Genomic DNA, 23,948 nt, shown 5'->3' with positions numbered 1-23,948 from the left:
GCATTCTTTAGAATTTTCTCTACTAAGAGAATGCTGATAACAATATGTATCCATTTTTGTTTGTTTGAAAATATCTATTTTGTCCTCCTACTTCAAAGACTATTTCTGTAGTACAGATTTCTAGGTTGACAGCTATTTTATCGCACATTGAAGGTATTATTTCACAATGATGTAACAGCAGAAGCAGAAAGATATAATGACAGAAGAAGTAAGAGAGATGCAGGGCTATAAGCCAAAAAATTGGGGCAGCTTCCAGAAGCTGGAAAAGGCAAAGAAATGGATTATTTCCTAGAATCTTCAGAAGAAACACAACTCTATTAACCCATTTTGGACTTCTGACCTCCAGAACTGGAAGATAATGTTGTGTCTGTTACAACAGTAATATGACACTGTCCTCCAACTGAAATTTACCAGGCATACAAATAGGCATGAAAACACCACCCACAATGAAAAGAAATCATTCAAAAACAACCCAGAAATGACACATATGACAAAATTAATAGACAAGAACGTTAAAACCATTATTATAACAGTATTCCATATGCTCAAAAGCTAAAGGAAAGATTGAGTACATTAAATAGATAAATAAAAGATATAAGAACAAGACTCAATAACTGGAGATGTCTCAGATACAAAAACAGACTTTATAAATTACTAACAGATAAGATATTGCATGAAAAAAAGATCAGTGAAATTCAAGTCATAGCAAGTAAAATTACCCAAAATTAAACAGAAAAAAAAGACTTGAAAAAATTAACAGATCATCAGTGAGATGTGGTACAACTCAAAGCAGCCTAATACATGTGCAATTTGAGTCTCCAAAGGAGAGAAAAGGGGGAAAGGGAAAACAGTATTTGAAGAGAGGATGACATAAAAAAAATTTTTTTAATGAACACTATAAAGCTGCAGGCCCAAGAAGCTCAATAAAGGCCAAACACAAAAAGCATGAAGAGAACTACACACATCATAAGGAAATTGCTCAAAACCAAGGTTGAAAAGAAAATATTTAAAGTAGTCAGAGAAAAATGACACTTTATATACAAAAAGACAAAGAATAACAACAGACTTCTTGCTAGAAACAATGCAAGCCATAAGACAGTGAAGCAAAGTACTGAAAGAAAAAAAAAACCATCAATCTAAAAATCTACACCCCAAAAAAAACACATTTCAAAAATTAAGGTGAAATAAAGATTTTTTCAGGTATATAAAAGCTGAAAGAATTCATCATCAGCAAACCTGAACTATAGGATATGTTAAAGGAAATCCTTCAGGAAGAAGGAAAATTATACCAGATGGAAATTTGGACTCACAGAAAAAAATGACAACTAACAAAAGACAAGAGGTTATAAATAACAAAATGTTAAGTACTGAGTAAATATTAAAAATTGTATTATTTAAATATGTTTAAAAGACAATTGACTAAAGCAAGAACTATTTTAAAAGTGAAGTTGAAAAAAGTAAATTTGATCCAGCTGGCTAGATAGACAGTGAGAACTGGCTTTGCCAATGATTAACGGCAGATGCTTTCCATAAATCAAATGAGCCAAATTACATGGAAACATTTAAGACAGGTATATAATACACAATATGGCAGAAAATACATGCTGTAAAACTAGTTACACTTATTTTTAAATGTTTATGGAATTTAAGAAACAAAACTAATGAGCAAGGGGAAAAAGAGTGAGAGAGAAGCCAAGAAACAGACTCTTAACTGTTAAGTACAAACTGATGATTACCAGAGGGGAAGTGGGTTGGGGGATTGGTAAAATAAGTGATGGGGATTAAGGAGTGCACTTGTGATGAGGAGCACTGGGTAATGTATGGAAGTGTTGAATTATTACATTGCACACCTGAAACTAACATAGCACTGTATGTTTACACTGGAATTAAAATAAATAAAAATGTTTCAATGAAAACTTTAAAATATTCAAGAGAAATATTTCAAAAGACCTTTAAGGACAGCCAATCACTCATTGAAGACATTTAGTTAAAGAGCACTGGCATCTTGCTTCAAGATATTTCATATCCATTCCCTCGAATTCAAACACCTCTCTCTCCCCCCTCTCTCCCCCCTAACCACTACTTACTCTCTTAGACCCTGCCTTTAAATGACTCTTCTATCAGGAAACCATCCCAAATCTACAAGTACACCTCCTATGTGCTCCCATGAGACTGCTCACACCCTCTCAGTTTAGTTTTCTCTATTTCCCACAAGACTTTAAGTTCAACAAGGCTAAGAACCTTGTCTATCTTGTTCATTAATGTCTTCAGAGAATGCCCAACACATAACAAATGTTCAGTAAATATTTGCTGAATGAGTAAATAAATGAATTTTCACCCAGTATAGGCAGTCAGGAATTTTCACCCATAGAGATCATTAACTTTAAAAAGTCACAAAACTTGGTTTTGTTCCCAGGTGACATGAACCCTGATGAAATTAAAGCAAACAAACAAGAATCACAGAATGCAACTGTTGTACTACGCCTACTTGCAAGGATTCGATTACTGCCTAAGTGTTTCAAATTTGGAAAAAAATAAAAGAAAAATAAATAAATGAAAGGAATAACCATCATGGAGAAAAGAAACAGAAAAAAGATGATGAAATCAAAAGGCTTTGCAGGAATCAATTTGATTCTCCACTAATGGTTCCCTTGTGTGGTAAACTGATAGGTCTAAAACAGACACTGTACCATTTTTCTACAATAAGACATCTGATCTGTACATTAAAATTTAATGGCATTCATAAAAGCCAAACAAATCCCACCATGACTAACCAGTAGTCAGAAACAGACAGAAGTCTGTTTCGTCTGCGGAAAATGAGATTTTAAACATTCAAGCTGCCTCACTTCTTAAAGTGATCTCCTACTTTTTTTAAGTCTTTTTTTTTAATTTTTAAAAAATGTTTCTTTATTTTTGAGAGACAGAGAGACAGAGAGCAAGTGGGGGAGGGGCCTAGAAAGAGGGAGACACAGAATTAGGAAGCAGGCTTCAGGCTCCAAAGCAGTCAGCACAAAACTCCACGTAGAGCTTGACCTCACAAAACACAAGATCATGACCTGAGCTGAAGTCGGATGCTCAACCGACTGAGCCACCCAGGTGCCCCAATCTCCTTTTTTTTTTTTTTTTAATTTTTTTTTTTCCAACGTTTTTTATTTATTTTTGGGACAGAGAGAGACAGAGCATGAACGGGGGAGGGGCAGAGAGAGAGGGAGACACAGAACCGGAAACAGGCTCCAGGCTCCGAGCCATCAGCCCAGAGCCTGATGCGGGGCTCGAACTCACGGACCCGAGAGATCGTGACCTGGCTGAAGTCGGACGCTTAACCGACTGCGCCACCCAGGCGCCCCCCCAATCTCCTTTTTAACACAAATCCAAAATTTTTAAAAAGCATTTCAGAGAATGACAATAGGAAAAAGGTCTGTTTCCTAAATAATTATATATCTTGACTCTATCCTAATAATATTGACTTAGATACTTTAAATCAATCAAGTGTATCACAAGTTAAAACTTCTCTCTGCCTTTGAGTCTTCAACATAAATTGAAAGAAAATTAAAGCATAGAAAATTCTTATGCTTTAGATCAATGGACTAATGACAGCCTCACAGGACCCAAAATATGTTCACTCATAACCTACTAAATCCATTCTCTCCAGAATTGCACATGATATAACTTGATACAATTTAAGATATATAAAGATCCCAAACTACTCAGTTCCATGTGATTTCAGTGATCACTTTATCAAGCTTAAGTTTATGCTGAATTTTTAATTTAAGAAATATAAGAGAAAAACAGATCCAGAAATTATAAAGATTACCTTAAGTCATTTTTAAAGCTTCTACCAGAATGCATCCACTCTTAAATTACTTGAATTTAATTCTTCATCCATCTGTTCATCTAACATATTGAGGACCTACTACATGCTATAAGATACCCAGGAATAGAAAGTATTTTTAAGGGGTGCCTGGGTGGCTCAGTTGGTTGAGCGTCCGACTTCAACTCAGGTCATGATCTTGCAGTCCATTAGTTCGAGCCCCGCGTCGGGCTCTGTGCTGACAGCTCAGAGCCTGGAGCCAGTTTCAGACTCTGTGTCTCCCTCTTTCTTCTCTCTCTTCCCCAACTCATGCTCTGTCTCTCTCTTCTCAAAAATAAACGTTAAAAAAAATTTTTTTTAAAAAAAGAAAGTATTTTTAAGTCCCTGCTTTTAAGGGGTTACAACTTTGGTAGGAGGAGACGTACATGTAAACAAACAAATATAAATTAGTATTTAGAAGTACCTCCAGCAGAGGATAAGGGGACATAAAAGTAGAAGTAGTCCTTTTTACTTGGGAAATTAGTAAAGTGGTGATAGAGAAGGTGGAGACAACATTGCTCCTGCCTCAGAAGCTCAGCACTACTTATAAAGATGATCCTCTTCACAGCATCTTGGGAGTTGTTTTTCCAATGGGATAATATTCCCTCTCTCTCTTATCCTCCCTTCCTCTCTCTCTCTCTTTCTCTCTCTCTCTCTCTCTCTCTCTCTCTCTCACACACACACACACACACACACACACACACACACACAGTTCTTTCTGTGAAAAATACCATGCATTTGCCATAAGTGTGGTTTGACCAGAGAGGGCAGCCTACTATCACTAAGTACAGGTAACTCATTCACTCTGAAACCAAACAATCTCCCATCTGCTTCTGTAAAAAAAAAAAAAAATCAACCAGCAAATCCCAGCTCATTGATTCAGCAGAGGGAAAAAGAGAGTGCCCTGGAACAAAATAATGTCAGGGAGACAGTCTGATAGGCCTATTTAGACATATACCGCTCCATAATATAAAACTAAATGGGGTGCCTGGGTGGCTCAGTCGGTTGGGTGTCCGTCTTTGGCTCAGGTCCTGATCTCACAGCTCATGAGTTCAAGCCCTGCCTTGGGCTCTGTGTTGACAGCTCGGAGCCTGGAGCCTGCTTTGGATTCTGTGTCTCCCTCTCGCTCTGCCCCGCCCCCATTCACACTCTGTCTCTCTCTCCTTCAAAAATAAATAAACATTAAAAAAATTTTTTTTAACTGAAAACCTCTCTGAAACATTCAACAAGTGAAACTATACCTCACCTCAAAAAAACATGTTGGGGTGGTCAGGTGTGGGGGGGGAACAATCCTATATCAAATTCACTGATAAAATCTGAACTGGGGTGCCTGGGTGTCTCAGTGGGTTAGGTGTCCGACTACAGCTCAGGTCATAATCTCGCGGTCCATGACTTTGAGCCCCGCGTCGGGCTCTGTGCTGACAGCTCAGAGCTTGGAGCTTGCTTCGAATTCTGTGTCTCCCTCTCTCTCTGTCCCCCCCCCCCAAAATAAATAAATATTTAAAATAAAATTTTTTAATCTGAACTTAGTAAGTACAGCCATTTAGGTTTAGGTTATACATACTATCACACACACACACACACACACATACACACACACACACACAAATGCATTCTGTTTGCCAAAGACTGAAGTGCTATGGAGAAGAACACCTGAAAATTTGATTTCATGGAAGTCGGATTACCCTGGAGCACACCCAAAGAAGCATACATTTTGGGTCTTGTCCTTTCAAGAGAGAGAGATGGTTAGGCCACAAGCATGTCCAATCGCACAAAACAACATTTGGAAAATGGGAAGGTAACAGACAAAAGAAAGAAAACACAATCAACTGGTCAGTGAGGCTTTCCCTACTGTGGCCACTGCGCCCAGCACCTCCATCACTGCCATTACCAACCAGGTTAGCCTTGACATAAGTATTTGGCAGGCAAAACGGCCTGTCAAGACTATTCCTTCTCTCATCTTAATCCCTGTTGAGGCTTTCCTTTCCTTGCCATCTAGGTAGTGTCTCTCAGAGGTCAAGAAAGGCCCAGATCACTTCCAAGTTTGAGAAGTCCATCATATTTAAAAATGAAGAAATGCCAAAACAGGGTCATAAAAATGGTTGGCATAGACTTAAGTGTTTACATTTAATAATTTTAATTGCATGAAAAACACCTTTTAAGGCTCCTTTTTCTCTATGACTATATATATGGTCTCATTTGAAAGGAATATTAAAGTCCAGGCCTGAGAGAGATGCCAGGGGGTAGGGTAAGGGTCAGGCTCTCAAACTCTGCTTTCCCATATTTAGAGCCTAGTCTCAGCCACAAGTATGATGAGTGAAAATGACTGCTGAGGCGTCAAAAATTCTCCCTTCACCAGGCATTTAAGCGTTTAAATTGTTAACCTGAGGAACAAGCTCCAGTGAAATTCCAGGCATCAGCAACTGGCGGTTCAAGCCTTTCTAGTATCCCTCCAATAGGAAGTACTGCCTCTATAATCCATTCATTTCATCCTCAGATCTTATATACATAGGATTAAAAAGTAATAATAAAAATAATGTGAAGATCACAAAAGACTCAGGGAGTTGTGTGAAAATAAACTTTTCTTTTATATACTGGCAATTTGGCATAAATTTTACTTTGAAATAGCAAAAGTAGATTCATCCTGTGGCATCCCAGAGCTAGGACTAGCCAATATGCTTTGGTCCCAGTGTTACCATTTTGAGAAAGGTCAAGGATCCTCAGCCATTAGTCATCTAGAAACCTGAGTGAAGGCCACAAGAATAGTTACGGTTTTTAGGAGGGAGTCAGGAACACAGAGTACAATGACAAACTTTAATCTAGTTCATGTAGCAAGTACACAGCAGCCACTCACCCACGTGTACACTGTGTGATAACACTAAAACAGGCTGTTCCAACCCTGTGCTCCCAGATTTAAAGATCCTACAGGCCTCATCCATGAATTATTCCTATCCCTTTCCTAACTCAGTGATAGCACAGGACACTGCATGTATACACCCAAAACTAAAATTAAAAACCACAGTGAATCATACTTAAAACATTCAAAGCCTTTCAAGGGCCACACCAACCTCTTTTTGCTAGAATATGTACATTGAGATACCAACACCACAGGCTCACTAAATTCTTTTATTTCAGATGAGAGTAGGAGAGTATGCGACCAGTTTTCACTTCGCCTTCAAACAAAACAGATTCTGCCAGAGCCAACAGATAACTGAAAAGGAAGTGGCACGTGGGCAAGGCGGATGAGAAGTGTCACCTCTGTCCAAGCCACATGCTCTTCAAGTTTTGGTAGGCCACTTATTTGAAAGGTAGAGTATGAGTCATACCCTCTGAATCCTTTAAAGCCTGAATGACTAGTCATAGTCTTTCTCCCCACTGCCTTCACCCCCTGTTCAAATCTGACATCTGATAAGGGAGAGGAGATTCCAAGCCTGCAAAGTTCAGGCAAGAAATCTGCTACCTGTAGGTCCTTTGGCTCCTATGGCTCTTCCTCTCTCTCATGTTAGGATTACAGCAGAAACAGATGAACATAGAAGTAAGCGTGTCTTACAGATACCAGTAGATTTTTAATGTATCTTAAGGCTGTTGTGATGACTAAAACAAAACTTTATTTTAAAACATTAGAGGCCTGACTGATAGCCCTGGAGGAGCAGAGGATGGAGGGGAAGAAGCCCAGAGTGATGGCACGCACTGTGAAGCTGGAGGACAGGCAGCGGCTGGCCCAAGAGGAGGAGAATTAAGCCAAGTGCCTGGCCATCAGGATGATGAAGCAGGAGAAGTACCTTTATAACAAGATCATATTTGACAAGAGGCACAAAATCCAAGAGGACACCAAATTGGCAGAGAAGCATAAAGCCCACAACGAGGCTGTGAGGTCTCAGAGGAAGGCCAGGGAGGCCAGGTCCATGTGAGTGGCAGCAGCCTCTTGATGGGCAAGGCCGGCCCCTGGCAGCTGGACTTGGCACAGGCAAGCCAGAAGACCCAGACTTGGTGGCAGACCAGAGTCTTTTCATCCCCTTGCTCCCGCTGCCGGCCCTGGCTTCCTCTCAAGCTCTCTGGCTGGAGACCCAGCCTCCCTTAGATGGAGCTCCCTGCTGGTGGCTGGGCAGAGGAAAGGCTTCTGTGCCAGCCCAACTTGATGCTTCCAAGAGTCAGTGACATGGGGGGCAGGAGCCTGACCAGCCCTTCACCAGCTGCTCCCTGTTCCCTGCTTTCTGCAGTGCACCCCTCCCCCCCCCACAACTGGATGGGTGATTTTCCTGCTGCTGTGATGGGGTGAGGGTGGGGAAGCATTTGTTATTAAACAGCTGGAGTTTGGGGGAAAATAAATACAGAAAACATTATAAAATCACTTCACCTTTTGTTCTTATTCACTCCTTATTAAATAATAACAAAAGTCTATTATTATTTGATGGTCCTTACACTAAAAAAGTTGACAGTCACTGTTCTACAGCACAATGTAATGAATGAGTTAGAGGTATAAATGCCTAAACACAAAATGAGGTGGAATAGACACAATAAGAGAATATTTTTACTTATGAAAAAAACTGCCAAATACTAAGATACGGTCTTTAAAAATCTTGAGATAACAAGTCAACAGTAGACTAACATCAGCCAAAAGTCATTCTCAAAAAAGGACTATAAATAACAAAATAATTGACAGAATTTAGGACCCAGGAGAATCATAACCTTATAACCACTTACTACATATAACCTTATAACCTATAACCACTTACTTCTATTGCTTTGAAATATATAAAGCTAAAACTGACAATCATGAGAAAAACTGACAAACCCACAATTACTATAGATTTCAAGATACATCATCATAAGCTGATAATTCAGACAAACAAAATAGTAAGGCTATAAACAGTTTGATCAATAATATTTAGGGGTGACTGGCTGGCTCAGTCAGTAGAGCACATGACTCTTGATCTCAGGGTTGTGGGTTCAAACCCCACTTCGGGTGTAGTGATTACTTAAAAATAAAACCTTAAAATAATAATAATATTTTATACACTGACCTAACTGATATAAAGAAAACCCTAACCCAAGCAAAAGAGAATATACTTTCTTTTTTAAAAATTTTTAATGTTTGTTTATTTTTGAGAGAGAGAGAGAGACAGCGCGACGGAGATATAGAATCTGAAGCAGACTCCAGGCTCTGAGCTGCCAGCACAACACTGGACATGGGGGTTGAATGCACAAACTGTGAGATATTGACCTGAGTCAAAGCCGGATGCTTAACCGACTGAGCCACCCAGGCTCCCTGAGAATATACTTTCTTTTCAAGCACACATAGCACACAAAACTGACCGCATATTATATCACAAGAGAATTTCCAAGAATTGATATTATGTCATTCATGTTTTGGGCAAATGCAATTTAAATTAGAAATAGAACAATAAAAAGATAGTAAAAAGATTTTTGAAATTTTTTAAATATACTCCTGAATAAAGCATATTATGAAGGATGAATTCACAACCAAAATTACAACTATTAAATGTCTATAGCTGGAAAATTCACAATCCCATTTACAAATGCATCAAAAAGAATAACATACCTAGTAATTAAGTTAACCAAGGAGGTGAACGACCTATATATATATTGAAAACAAGACATCAATGAAATAAACAGAAGACACAAACAGAAAGGTGTTCCATGCTCATGGATTAAAAGAACTATTATTGTTAAAATGTCCATCCTACCCAAACCAATTACAGATTCAATGCAATCCCTCTCAAAATTCCAGTGGCATTTTTCACAGAAATAGAACAAACAATCCTAAACTTTGTATGGAACCATAAAAGACCCCAAGTACACAAAGCTATCTTGAGAAAGAAGAACAATGCTGGAGGCATCACGCTCCCTGGTTTCAAACTATGTTACAAAGCTACAGTAATTAAAACAGTATGGCACTGGCATAAAAACACACACACAGATCAATGCAACAGGAGAGCTCAGAATAAACCCACACATATATGGTCAATATGACAAAGAAGTAAAGAATATACAGTGGTGAAAGGACAGTCTCTTCAATAAATGGTGTTGGTAAAATTGGACAGCCACAGGCCAAAGAATAAAACTGTACCTCTATCTTCTATCACTCACAAAAATTAACTCAAAATGGATCAAAGACTTGTATATAAAACCTGAAACCATGAAACTCCTAGCAGATAACATAAGTAGTAAAGCTCCTTGACACTGGTCTTGGCAATGATTTTTCTAATCTGAACAACAAATGCAAAAGCAACAAAACCAAAAATAAGTGGAACTACATCATACTAAAAATCTGCACAGCAAAGGAAGCCATCAGCCAAATGAAAAGGCAACCTACTGAACAGGAGAAAATATCTGCAAATCATATATCTGATAAGGGGCTAATATCCAAAATACATGAAGAACTCCTACAACTCAAGAACAAAAAAACGAACAATCCAATTTAAAAATGGGCAGAAGAGGGGCACCTGAGTGGCTCAGTTGGTTAAGTGTTCAACTTTGGCTCAGGTCATAATCTCACAGCCTGTGAGTTTCAAGCCCCGCATCGGGCTCTGTGCTGACAGCTCAGAGCCTGGAGCCTGCTGCAGATTCTGTGTGTCTCTCTCTCTGCCCCTCCCCCATGTGTGCTATCTCTCTCAAAAATAAATAAACATTAAAAAAAATTTTTTAATGGGCTGAAGAAAAAAATAAAAAATAAAATCAAATAAAAATGGGCAGAAAATATGAATGGACATTTTTCCAAAGAAGACATACAAATGGCGAACAGGCACATGAAAGGATGCTCTGTATCAATGATCATTAAGAAAATGCAAATCAAAACCACAAGGAGAGATCACCTCACCTAGACAGAACGGCTATTATCAAAAAAACTAGAAATAACAAATGCTGGCAAAGATGTAAAGAAAAGGGAACTCTTGTACATTGTTGGTGGGAATGTAAACAGGTGCAGCCACTCTGGAAAACATTATGGAGGTTTCTCAAAAAATTAAAAATATAACTATCATATGATCCAGCAACTCTTCTTCTGGGTATTTACCCAAAGAAAATGAAAACACTAACTTGAAAAGATATATGCACCATGTTCACTGCAGTATTACTTATTACAATAGCCAAGATATGGAAACAACTTAAGTATCCATTGATGGATGAATGGATAAAGAAACTGTGGTGTGTGTGTGAGTGAAATATAGATATGAAATGAAATATACATGAAGAGTGAAATCTTGCTATTTGCAACAACATGGATGGACCTTGAGAGAATTATGGTAAGTGAAATAAGTCAGACAAAGACAAATACCACATCACCTCTCTTACATGTGAAAGCAATAAATCAAATGGATGGACGGATGGATGGACGGAGGAATAACCAACCAACCAACCAACCAACCAACCAACCGACTGACCGGCCAAGCTCATAGATACAGAGAAGAGATTGGTGGTTGCCAGAGGCAGGGTTTGGGAGTGAGAGAAATGGGTGAACTGCTTTTATCTTTTTCTTTAGTTTAAATACATTGAATAACAAAAAGTACCTATAGCTGCTTCCAAACTTGTAGTAGAACTTAGAACAAAATTAAGAATCTAAACTATATTTATTTAAAAACAAGAAGACTGAACATAAAGACTGAAATATTGAAAATAAGGCATTTAAATAATAAACAATATGGAATGAATAAGTCACAGGAATAAAAGTTATAGTATAAGAAATAAAGTCAATGGTGTTGTATGGTGACAAATGGCACCTACACTTATGAGCAAGCACAAAGGATAAACTTGTCAAATCTCTATGTTGTACACCTGAAACTAATATAACATCATATGTCAACTATACTTCAATTAAATAAAAAATAAATAATAAGCTTAAAGTAAATAATAAACATGAAAGAAGAATTCTGGGGGGATATAATAAAACATAAATTTCTAAATGAGTGATAAAGAAAAAAGGCAGAACTAAATAATACTGAACAAAAAAAGTGATATAACTAGAGACGTAACTCAGATGAAAAATAATAATAGGTTATTATGAACTTCATACTAATAAACTTGTGAGCTTAGGTGAATGGATAATTTCTTAGAAAAGTATCAGATTATCAAAGTTGACTCAAAACAAAAAAAAGCCCAAAGTTGACTCAAAATGAATTTAAAACCTGAGTTACAAAAAAAAAAAAAAAAAGACAATGAATAATCAAGTTTCTTTCTCTCAAAGACACTAGACCCAGAGTTTTGCATGTAAGTTTGGCCAAACTTTCAAAAAACAGATAATCTTTATTTTCTGTAAACTGTTTCAAAGACTAGAAAAGGCTCTTATATCATGAAGTTAAAATAACCTTGACACCAGAACCAGATAAGAACAGAACAAGAAAATTATAGATCAAGACACCCCATGAACAAAGAAGCAATATCTTTCAAAAATATTAGCAAATTGAATTTAGCACTGCATTTTCTTTTTTAAATCACAACCAAGCAGGGTTTATCGCAGAAAATTGATATTCATGTAGTAGACCAGAGACTATCTTATCAAGTAATGGATAAAAATTGCATTATCATCTCAATAGATACAGAAAAAACTTTAAATAAAAACAAGCAATCATGTTTTTAGTTTTTTGGGTTTTTTTTAAAAGACCTTACTACAGGCAACAATAAATGAGGGGAAATTTTTCTCTGAGTAAAGTTTAAAAAGCAACTAACTTTATTTGAAGAAAATGAGTAAGAAAAAAAGATTGAGAAGCCAAGGAAGGAGGTAATAATCATTAATGTCTTTCCCCCCTCCCCCACGTATTTTCACATTCATTATCTCATACATTTAAGCATCACAGTAATTATGTTATAAGAAGTTCTTATAATAAAGACAGAAAAAGAGTCTTAGCATATCGGAATGAGCACAGCCTGGGAGTCAGTCCAGGGTTTGAATCCTACCTCTGACATTGATGTATTGGGTGACTTTGCAACAAGTTACTGAGCTTCTCCGAGTCGTAGCTTCCTCAACTGCAAGATGAGATGAATTAAATAATACAACTTAGGGCCACCTAGATGGCTCAGTCAGTAAGCATCTGACTCTTGATTTCAGCTCAGGTCAAGCTCTGCAGCCTGCTTGGGATTCTCTCTCTCCCTCTCTCTGCTGTTCCCCCCTCCCCTTCCACATGAACATGCACTCTCTCCCTCACTCTCTCTCTCAAAAATAAACATTAAAAAATCATAATAGTACAACTTAAAATATCCAGTTCACAAAAGGTGCTCAAGAAATGGAGCTATTTTTATAAGGTTCTTTTGCTGTACTAAGGAAAGAGCAATAAAGATTTTAAACAGATGTGGGAAAAAAATTTTCAATCTTGAGAACTTCTTGATTTGGGACTTGACCTATATATGGACAGTCAAGGTAATAATTAAGGGAATACCTGTGTCTAACTATTTATAGTGTTTGTTTGGCTTGGGGCAGTAGGGCTGACATAGACAATGACCTCAATTCATCTATAAAATAAAGCAGCTGGATTAAATAATCTCTAGGATTCCTTTTAACTTTAAAATGTTATGAATTTAACTTCTTTATAGCTTAAGAGTTGCAAGACATCACAACACATCACAAATTACACGTGTAATATTCCTTCTCTGGAAATACTTAGGAAAAGTGTAAACTGTTATCTTCTAAGAGTGGCATAAAAGTAGCACTGCCTTGGAGAGGACGATGGACTACATGACCCTCATGGAAGGTCAGATTGTGGAAAGACCGTGGATTCAGAAGAAGCCATGAAACCACCAATAGGAAACATGTCCTGCCACATACAAGCTGAGCCAACCTTGGGTGAGTTAAAGTTCGTCAAGCCTCAGTTTTTTACCTGTAGAATTATTTTATTAATATCCTGAAGTTGATGTTCTCAGAATTACATAAGAAAATGAAAATACATAAGTACCTGGCCCAATAATATGCTTTTCAAAAAGGTGAGTTCCCTTGGTCCCTTGAGTTCCTTTCAATCATATGATTTTGATTACTCTCTAGAAATCGAAGTCAAAGAATTACACATTAAAATTGTGTATGATTTCTTAATCATAAAGGGTATACAAAGTAAACCAAGGATCAAATCTTTGCCAAACTGTTTAGAACTCTTCTGCAAATCAATAATACTGACTCAGAGTTCATCATTGACAAGACTCAAAAGTTAAACCATTTTTGTTTAAGAAGGTCCCTGAAGGGGCACCTGGGTGGGCTCAGTCAGTTGAGCATCTGACTTCGGCTCAGGTCATGATCTCATCAGTTGATGAGTTCGAGCCCCACGTCAGGCTCTGTGCTGACAGCTCAGGGCCTGGAGCCTGCTTCAGATTCTATGTCTCCTTCTCTCTCTGCCCCTCCCCTGTTCATGCTCTGTCTCTGTCTCAAAAATAAATAAACATTAAAAAACATTTTTTTTAAAAAAAGTCCCTGAAAAACAGTAGTACCCAAATATGTTTAATATGGCAAGTTCAAAGGTGAACTATTTAAAGTTTGGGTGTTTGCTCTAGGTCAAAAATGAAGCAAGTCAGCTGGCAGATGTGAATAGTCTCACAGAACTTTGGTCATCTATGTTGAAACACAAATCTTCTCTTAAATAGCAATGGAAATAATCACACACACACACACACACACACACAAAAACTCAAGTTAAAAAAATAAAGCATTAGAATCGCACATTAGGCCCAGATAAGCAAAGTGCATTGAGTGGTATAATCAAAGAATTAATTCTAAAAAGAGATATTCAGGGCACGTTCATTGAGAAGAACGTTTAAAAATACAAATTTCATCACAGATTATTTTGAGTGTTCAAGATCATAAGCAAAGAAAAAGCTAAATATACAGGCTGGTGATCTAAAAATATGACACTACTACTTTAGGTCAAAGAGATCTAAATTAAATGTAAGCATGTTTCAATCCTTTTCAAACGTCTTCTTTGTAGGACATGAGTATCAACCAAGGTAAAATTGTGCTTAACTAATAAAGTTTTTAAGAGTTAAAACAAGGCAATTTTCTAGGAAATATGATTAATGCTAATCATGCAGATTGTCAACAGTACGTAAGCCCTTTCACACAGTATTTTAGAAACATTCTTTTATTCAATAGGCCTAGACATCACAATATGTTTCAAAAATAATCCAAGCTGGTGAATGATTTCAAGCAGACTGTTCAGAGCAGCATTGAGACAGAAACTGGCAACACTTTACAGTTCTACATGAAACTATCATTTGCCTGCCAACAAACAAAGCCACTGATGCCCTTTTTAAGGAGTTCATAGCACTAGACCACCTCACAAGTGACACATTTTGATACATTCAGATACTGAACACTCTTATACAGGGTCCATAAACTGCCTTCCTTTTCATTTATTTATTTTTTATTTTTTTAACATTTATTTATTATTGAGACACACAGAGAGATAGAGCACGAGCAGAGGAGGGGCAGACAGACAGGGAGACACAGAATCCAAAGTAGGCTCCAGGCTCTGAGCTGTCAGCACAGAGCCTGACGCAGGGCTTGAACTCACAAACTGCGAGTTCATGACCTGAGCCGAAGTCGGACGCTTAACCGACTAAGCCACCCAGGCGCCCCTCCTTTTCATTTCTGTTCCATTGCAGAAATAAGAATGAAATTCCATGCACACTACAACAGCAATTTTTCCAAGGCAAATAAAATAGTTTGCCATAAACATTTACCTATAAGGAATCCATCTGAAGTAAATCCACACTGACAGAAAATGGATCTGGTAGGTTCACATAGCTTACTTTCTTTCCTCCACTAGCACCTATTATTCATCCAGTGTTTGGCTATGAACTCTGGAAAACCACTTCCAGCTTGTCATCTTACTGCTCAAGAACTGGAAAGCTTCTCTGCTACTCAATTCCAAGTTCCTCTGCCTGGCTTTCAAGGGCCTTTATCACCTGGCAGAACTTAGCTCAGCCCCTACTACTCCCAACATGACTGTCCCTCTCCTCACAGGCCCCATGACTTGCTCATGCAATTCATTCCACCCAGAGTATTTTCCTTTTCCCCACATCCATCTTCCCAAGTTCCATTTCCCACAGGAAGCTTCTTTCTACTATTCCTACTTACAACAATAGCACTTTCTCTGAATTCCTATTATATAGTGAAAGTCAGTCTGCATTACAGCTCTTTAATTTCAAACTTTTTAAAGCATCTTTTTACTTCTTTTTTTTTTTTTTTTTTTTAAGATTGTTTTCAAGCAATCTCTACACCCAGCATGGGGCTTAAACTCACAACCCCAAGATCAAGAGTCACATGCTCCACAAATTGAGCCAGCCAGGTGCCCCCTTCTTAAAGCATTTTTTAAAAATTTCTCTGCAGCAGCTTTCCACCTTTGTTCCTCCATGATAACACAGAAGAATAAAACCCACATGTATGACATACCCCCAAGAAAAGCATTTGCAAATGTGGCTATTTTATTACTACTAAGAAATAACTTACAATACATCATACAAGTGATTAGTGTGCTACACATAATAGAAGGTGATCAATAAATACTTAATTAACCAATTAGTGTGTCCAGCCCATTAATCAATCAATTACACATAAATATTACTGCTGCTGCTGCCTGATAAGGATGATGATTGACGATGATGCAAAATACTCTTCTCCTGACAGTCTCTACAGGAACACATGACTTCTTACAGGGCAAATCTAACCAATATTATAACAGTACAGCAGGGACATTATACCCCTGAAGTTATGAAGATTGAGACAGTTTCTATGGCAATCCTCGTGCAATCCCACACATCCTGTGCAACAGTGTGGCTATTACTTCAATCTTGGGTAAAATTAGTAAACTGTAAACTCTGCTAGTGCAGTTAGAGATCAGATAACTCTTACTCCACCCAAGAGAAAGACTTCCTGTAACAATGCAAATCTTGCTCCGTATTAAAATGTTCTTGCTTTTACAGTAAGGAATTGCTCAAGCATTGGAAGTCCCTCACTGAGAATTATAACTCAGATATATAATTTTAACTGATATGAAATATTTTCTCCAACATGTCAACATGCTCTTAATTGCCAGTCACACAAATAAGACCATGATTTGATTTTGACACCCCCAAATCCTGAAAATATCGTATCTTGCCCCGAAAAAAATCTCTAAACATATTTCAGACTGCTTAGATATAAATCTATCTACAGACCAAGAGCATTCTGTTTTCTCTAGTACTGACATTCTACCATTCTAGGAGTAGAAATAGATCCAAGAATAAATTTTTGAAACTTTTATTCTTTAGTGTTGCCTAAGCAGACACTATTAGAAGTGCTTGTAAAAGTAGATGACAGAGGAAGCTCTGTCATGCCCTGGAAACCTCCAAACATCAACCAAACAGCCCAAAAGAATGTCCTACTCAACAGTTCCAAGGATGTCATTAATTGCTTCCATCTGCTTCTCTCTGTCCCCTCCCCCTTCAAGTCAAGGCATCTACAAAAATTTTCTGCTTCATTTTGCATTTGCATTCTAAAGAAAAGCAAGAAAAGCATAAAGAGCTATAATGTTTTAAACTGCGGAATATTTGCCCCCCCAAATCTGTTTGACAGCCACAGCCATATTGTTGTTTGTACCCTGTGCTATTTTCAAGTAACATATTAAGTTAATTGAAAGGAATCTATTCAAAGTCCCCCCAACCTCCCAGCCAAGCTTACAGGTAAAACTCGCAGGTGTCTGCACTTGGTCCTAACTCTGCTTTTTTAGGTCACAGGGCCTATATTCTCAGAAAACAGACCCCAACTACAGAACATACTCTTCTCTAGTCGGACCACAACCCACATCCTGGAGGAGCCCCAGACAGAGCAGCTTGAAAAACACGCCATCTTCTACTCTACCTGGCCGAGAGTCGACCCTCTCTCCACACACTGTGTCCCCTCTCAACATCCTTTAAAACTCCTTACAAGGCTCAGCCTGACAGAAACTTGTGGCCGACATCTCTCTTGATGTCTGGCCCCTCTCCTCCCTTAGAGAGTGAATAAACTCTGTCCTGCTTGTCTGGACATGCTTTGTGCAATTCCCTAACAGCTTTGGTGGCCCGTAAGAAGACTGGCCATTACCTACTGACCGGAATCCATCTCAACCAGATCGCCTTCTCAACTTATCTCAGGTGAGTCAAATTTTCATTTTCAGGAGGGCTCTTTGAGATCTTGAGCACTGACAGCAATCACCCACCAGGTGTTGGCCAATTCCCCCACGGCAAGGTTCAAGCCCCAGTACTGGGCTCAGTCAACAATCAACAGTTCACCACTGGAGCGACACCTCCTCTGGGTCTTTCTGCAGTCTTGGGATCCTCAATCCCTTCCCTTCACACAGACCCTTGAGTTTGGGGGGATGCCCCTTTCTCAGGCTCCACACTGGTCAGGGTTTCATCTTCCTGGAACGCTGAGTCAAGATGTCTCCCTTCACAGTTTTTCCCTTTGTTCCTGGTCCTCAAAATCTCCTTTCTCCTCCTAGATTTCCAGATGGGCAATACCTTGTCCACCCCTCCCAAGGACTCCCCTCTGGGATGCCTCCTTAAAAAAATATCAAAAACCTCCAGGTGCGTGGGTGGCTCAGTCAGTTAAGCATATGACTCTTGATCTCGGCTCAAGTCATGATCTCACAGTTCCATTCGTGAGATCAAGCCCTATGTCTGGCTCTGCAGTCTGCTGGGGACTCTCTCTTCCTCTCTCTCCACCACTCCCCTGCTCACGTGCTCTTTCTCTCAAAATAAATAGATAAAAACCATTTTTACAAAAATCTCAAAAACCTCCAATTGAAACAAGGTATTTGGCCCAAACATCTTAATTTTCTACTGTAATGCAGCCTGGCCCCAATATTAATTAGATGACCAGAAGGGCTGGCCAGAGAACAGCTCTCTTAACCACAATTCTCTTCTCCAATTGAGTTTATATTGTCATGGCCTGGGTAAATGAGGTGAGGTTCCTTATGTCCAAGCTTTCTTTGAACTCGCTGGTCATCCTGACTTTCGCACTGCCTGTCGTATGCTCCTTCTATCTCCCCAGTTCTACCAACTTGGATTTGACCCTGCTGACCAACCTCCACCTTTCCACTTACACATAGTTGATCCTCTGGCACCTCCACACACACCCCAGTACCCTCCTTCCCCTCAGGGCCCTTCAGCACCCTCCTTCCCCCCTTAAGCCCTTGCCTCCACTTCTCAATCCTTCTGCCCACACTCGCTCTGATCACTCTTAACAACCTCCTGATGCTCTCACCACCCAATTCCCTCTTCGCAAAGTGGCTACATCAGGGGGCATTGTTTGGGTCTACGTTCCCTTCATGCCAGATCTTTCTCATATGGAATTTAAGCTTAGCTCTTTCTCAACTGATTCCTCCAGGTTCACTAAAGAATTTGAATATCTCACTCTTTCCTGTGATTTATTGTGGAGGGACCTATATGTTATTCTCTCCACCTGTACCACCCCAGAAGAGAAAAACAGAATTTGGTCCAAGGCTACTGAATATGCCGATGATCTAAACTGCAGAGAGCCTGTACAACATGCTCCCAGCAATGCAGCAGTTCCCTTAGCTGAGCCCAATTGGAATTACCAGCCCTCCTCTGGAGACAAAGCCAAATGCAACCACAGGACCACCGGCTTCATAAGAGGCATGTAGCGGGCAGCTTCTACACAGGTCAATTATGAAAGGTTAAGAAAAAGCACCCACAGATCAGATGAAAACTCTGCCCTTTTTCTCACCCACCTCACTGAAGCTCTTTAAAAATTCACAAACTCATGACCTCGAGCCCCACATCAGGTGAGCTCTGCTTCTCTGTCTCTGTCTCTCTCTGCCTCCCTGGGATTCTCTGTCTCTGTCTCTCTCTCTCTCTGCCCCTCACTTACTTGCACCCTCTCTCTCTCTTTCACAAAGGAAAATCGATCCTGCCTATCTATGCATTTCATCTCCCAGTCAGCCTCAGACATTAGAAAGAAACCTCAAAAGTTGGATAAAGGCCCTCAAACCCCTCAATATGAACTACTGGACCTGGCCTTCAGGGTCTTTAACAACAGACAGGAGGAATCAAAGAGGAAATGAGACAAAGAGATCAAAAACGATCTCATGCTTACTAGGCTACTGCCCTTACTGGAGCTATTCAGTCTTACCCTGCTGGCTCAACCTAAACATTCTCCAAGCCCCCTCCAAGAGCTTGTCACACTTCTGGTAAGCCTGGCTACTGGCCTAAACAATGTCCCAATAAAAAACTGCCACCCAGGGGGCACCTGGGTGGCTCAATTGGCTAAGTGACTGACTCCTGATCTTGAGATCAGGTCATGATCTCACAGTTTGTGAGTTCGAGCCCTGGGTCAGGCTCTGTGCTGACAGCTCAGAACCTGGAGCCTGCTTCAGATTCTGTGTCTCCCTCTCTCTGCCCCTCCCGCACTCATGCGCTTGCTCGCTCTCTCAAAAATTAACAAACATTAAGAAAAAAAAACACTGTTCAGTAAGTTTTTCAGTTGATCATAACGTAGTGTTTTTCCTTTATTCCCCATGGAGACCAGGATTTTTCCCCATGATGCAATAAAGGTTAAAACCTATGAATGGTTTACCTAAATCCATTAATGATCTTTACCTAAATCAATTGCTTCCTAATTAAAATTGCATAATTACGACTTCCTAATTCTGTCATTAATTTCACATCTGTTGGCTAAAATTCCCCTCATCAACTAGGACTATTCGGTTACTCTGAGATAAAGTCTGTACAGGGAAGGCAAGATAGTTACAATTTTGTGTGTGTGGGTGAAGACAACATTTAAGATCTATTCTCTTAGCAATTTTCAAATATACAATATTGTTAACTATAGCCACCATGCTGTACATTACATCTCTAGGACTTATATATCTTATAACTGAAAGTTTGTACCTTTCAACCACCTTCACTCATTTCCCCCATATTCCAGTGTGTGTGTGTCTGTATACATACACACATACAAACAGACCACATTTTCTTTATCCATTCATTCTCTGATGGACACTTAGGTTGTTTCCGTGTCTTGGCTTTTGTAAGTAAGGTTGCAGAGAATATGGGTGTGCAGATACCTTTCTGAGGTAGTGATTTTGTTTCCTTTGTATAAATACCCAGAAGTGGAACTGTGGATCATATGGTAGTTCTACTTTTAATTTTTTTGAAGAACCTCTGGAAAGGCAAGGTAAATCTTATTTTTTTTTCTTTAAATCGCCAATTACCAATAAATAAATAAACAAATAAATAACCTACTAGAGTAGGGAACTGGTGTACTACTTACCACTAAGGATAATCAATGAAGTTTTGTTTTGGTGTTTTTTTTTTAAGGTTTATTTTATTTATTTTGAGTGAGAGAGCATATAAGCATGCAGGGGAGGGGCAGAGAAAGAAGAAGAGAGAGAATTCCAAGCAGGCTCCACACTGTCAGGGAGAAGAAGCCCAATGGAGCCCAGCGCAGGGCTCAGACTCACAAAAGTGAGATCATGACCTGAGCTGAAATCAAGAGTCAGATGCTTAACCCACTGAGCCACACAGGTACCCCTAAAGTTTTGTTTTGGTTTAAAGTTACCTATTTTTTTGGAAAATATCACTAGGACACACTCCTTAATTTGTCTAAGTCCCCAAGGAAGCCTGTGAGAGCACATAGCATACTTCAAGGATATATTTCTGGGGATGAGCAGAAATTAGTTTCCTGAAAAAAAAATCATTAATCAGTCAAATGATCTTCATAGACTTGAATGTCAGGGTTGAAAGGAAATTTCTGTAGGGTCACCTAGTTCAAATACCCACCTGATGTTGAAAACCCCTTGTGCATTATCTCACCATGCTCTATACTTTCCAGGGAGTGAGGGGCAAACAGGTATGAGCTAGATCTATGTGGTTTTTTTTCTCTTTTTATTTTTTATTGAGGTATAATGGACATATAACATTATATTAGTTTCAGATGTATAAATGATTTTAAATGTGTATATATTGTGAAAGAATCACCAAATTAAGACTAGTTGCCATCCATAGTTTTAATTTTTTCATATGATAACTTTTAAAATTCATGTTCTTAACAATTTTATATTAAACCCCCAAGACTCATTTATTTTGTAACTGAAGCTTGTACGTTTGACCCACTACACCATTTTGGCCCCCCACTCCACTCTGCCTCATCTCTAGCAACTACCAATCTGTTTTGTGAATCTATAAATGATTTTTTAATGTATTTTTGTATTAACTTGTTTTATTTTTTATTTTTTTTAATTTACATCCAAATTGGTTAGCATATAGTCCAACAATGATTTCAGGAGTAGATTCCTTAGTGCCCCTTACCCATTTAGCCCATCCCCCCCACACACCCCTTCCCGTAACCTTCAGTTTGTTCTCCATATTTGAGTCTCTTCTGTTTTGTCCCCCTCCCTGTTTTTATATTATTTTTGTTTCCCTTCCCTTATGTTCATCTGTTTTGTCTCTTAAAGTCCTCATATGAGTGAAGTCATATGATTTTTGTCTTTCTCTGACTAATTTCACTTAGCATAACATCCTCCAGTTCCATCCACGTAGTTGCAAATGGCAAGATTTCATTCTTTTTGATTGCTGAGTAATACTCCATTGTATATACACACCACATCTTCTTTATCCATTCATCCATCGATGGACATTTGGGCTCTTTCCATACTTTGGCTATTGTGGATAGTGCTGCTATAAACATGGGGGTGCACGTGTCCCTTCGAAACAGCACACCGTGGATAAATGCCTAGTAGTGCAATTGCTGGGTCGTAGGGTAGTTCTATTTTTAGTTTTTTGAGGAATCTCCATACTGTTTTCCAGAGTGGCTGCACCAGCTTGCATTCCCAAGATCTGTGTTTTTAATGTAAGGTAAATATAAGTTTAATTATAATGTTTAACTGACAGCATAGGACTCCTCTTAATATTACCATGCTGATGAAATGGCACATAAACAAAGTAGGCTCATATTGGTTAGAGCTGGAAGAAACCTTGGAGGTTATCAAGTCCAGTGAGGCAAATCAGAAAAGATACTCCCACAAAACAGGCTCTACAAAAAACAGATGCTTCTGGCCCCTTACTTCCTGACACATGAACATTTTGCAGAATTAACAGAAACACCATTATGTAGAAGCACCCACTCAAGTAAGTTAGAAATAAAAAGACATCAACATGGGTGAAATTTTGCATCTGTTCAATGAAAATAGAACATAAGGAGGTTAAAAATAAAAGAATACTTCTCACTTTATTTAAAATTGTGATATATTACATAGAGAAATTTGTATAAAACATACATATAATGAATAGTTATAAAACAATCACCCATATAACTCAACACTTACATCAAGAAATACATTACCGTTTATTTGTTTATTTTGATATTATTACCATTTCAGAAGCCCCTGTGTGGCCTCACCCTGAGTATAACCCTCTTCCTTCCTCCCAGAGGTACCATTACCCTGACTTTTGTAATCATTATTTCCTTACTTATCTTCATCTTTTTAAGGCAGTTTACTTCTACATGTTTCTGAAGTTTAAATAAATGGAGACTACCTATGTATCTATCATTCATTTCTCTCATTTATTTTTGAGATTCATTCATTTTTTTAATTGAAGTAAAATTCACATAATATAAAATCAACCATTTTGAAGTGAAAAATTCTCTTTCATTATTGATTGGTATTCCAATTTATGACTATACCATAATTGTTTTTATCCATTCTACAATAAACAGACCAGTGGAGTCATCATGAACAATGTTGATATCAATGTTTTCATATATGGATCCTAGTGTACATGGGCATAAGTTTCTCTGAGAATTGTCTGTCCTCTACTTTACTAACACCAAACTGTTTTCCAAAGTGGCCGCACCAATTTACATTCCCAGTAGGAGTGTATGAGAGTTCCAATTGCTCCACATCTTTATCAACAACTAGTATTATCACACTTCTTAATTTAGGGTTTATAATGGAGTAATTTGCACAGCTCTGATGAGTAATGAGATAGAGTACCTGTTCATAATTTATTGGCCATTTAGATTTCCTCTTTTGAGGTGACTATTCAAATCCTTTGCCACTTTTTTTTTGTAACTGAATAGCCTTACCTTACTTTTGACTTTTGAAAAGTAAAGATTCCACTTTTT

The 23,948-nt window shown here is 38.5% G+C and overlaps 1 protein-coding gene across 2 annotated transcripts in view; it reads right to left on the bottom strand.

Annotated features, from left to right (window-relative positions):
• The window catches only part of VCL (vinculin), a 108,771-nt gene that overhangs the window by 48,303 nt on the left and 36,520 nt on the right, over window positions 1-23,948 (bottom strand). The window lies entirely within an intron of this gene.

Source organism: Panthera uncia, chromosome D2 (assembly GCF_023721935.1).
Source record: "Panthera uncia isolate 11264 chromosome D2, Puncia_PCG_1.0, whole genome shotgun sequence".
In the NCBI taxonomy this organism is placed as follows: Eukaryota; Metazoa; Chordata; class Mammalia; order Carnivora; family Felidae; genus Panthera; species Panthera uncia.
This window is presented reverse-complemented; position numbering and strand designations above follow the sequence as displayed.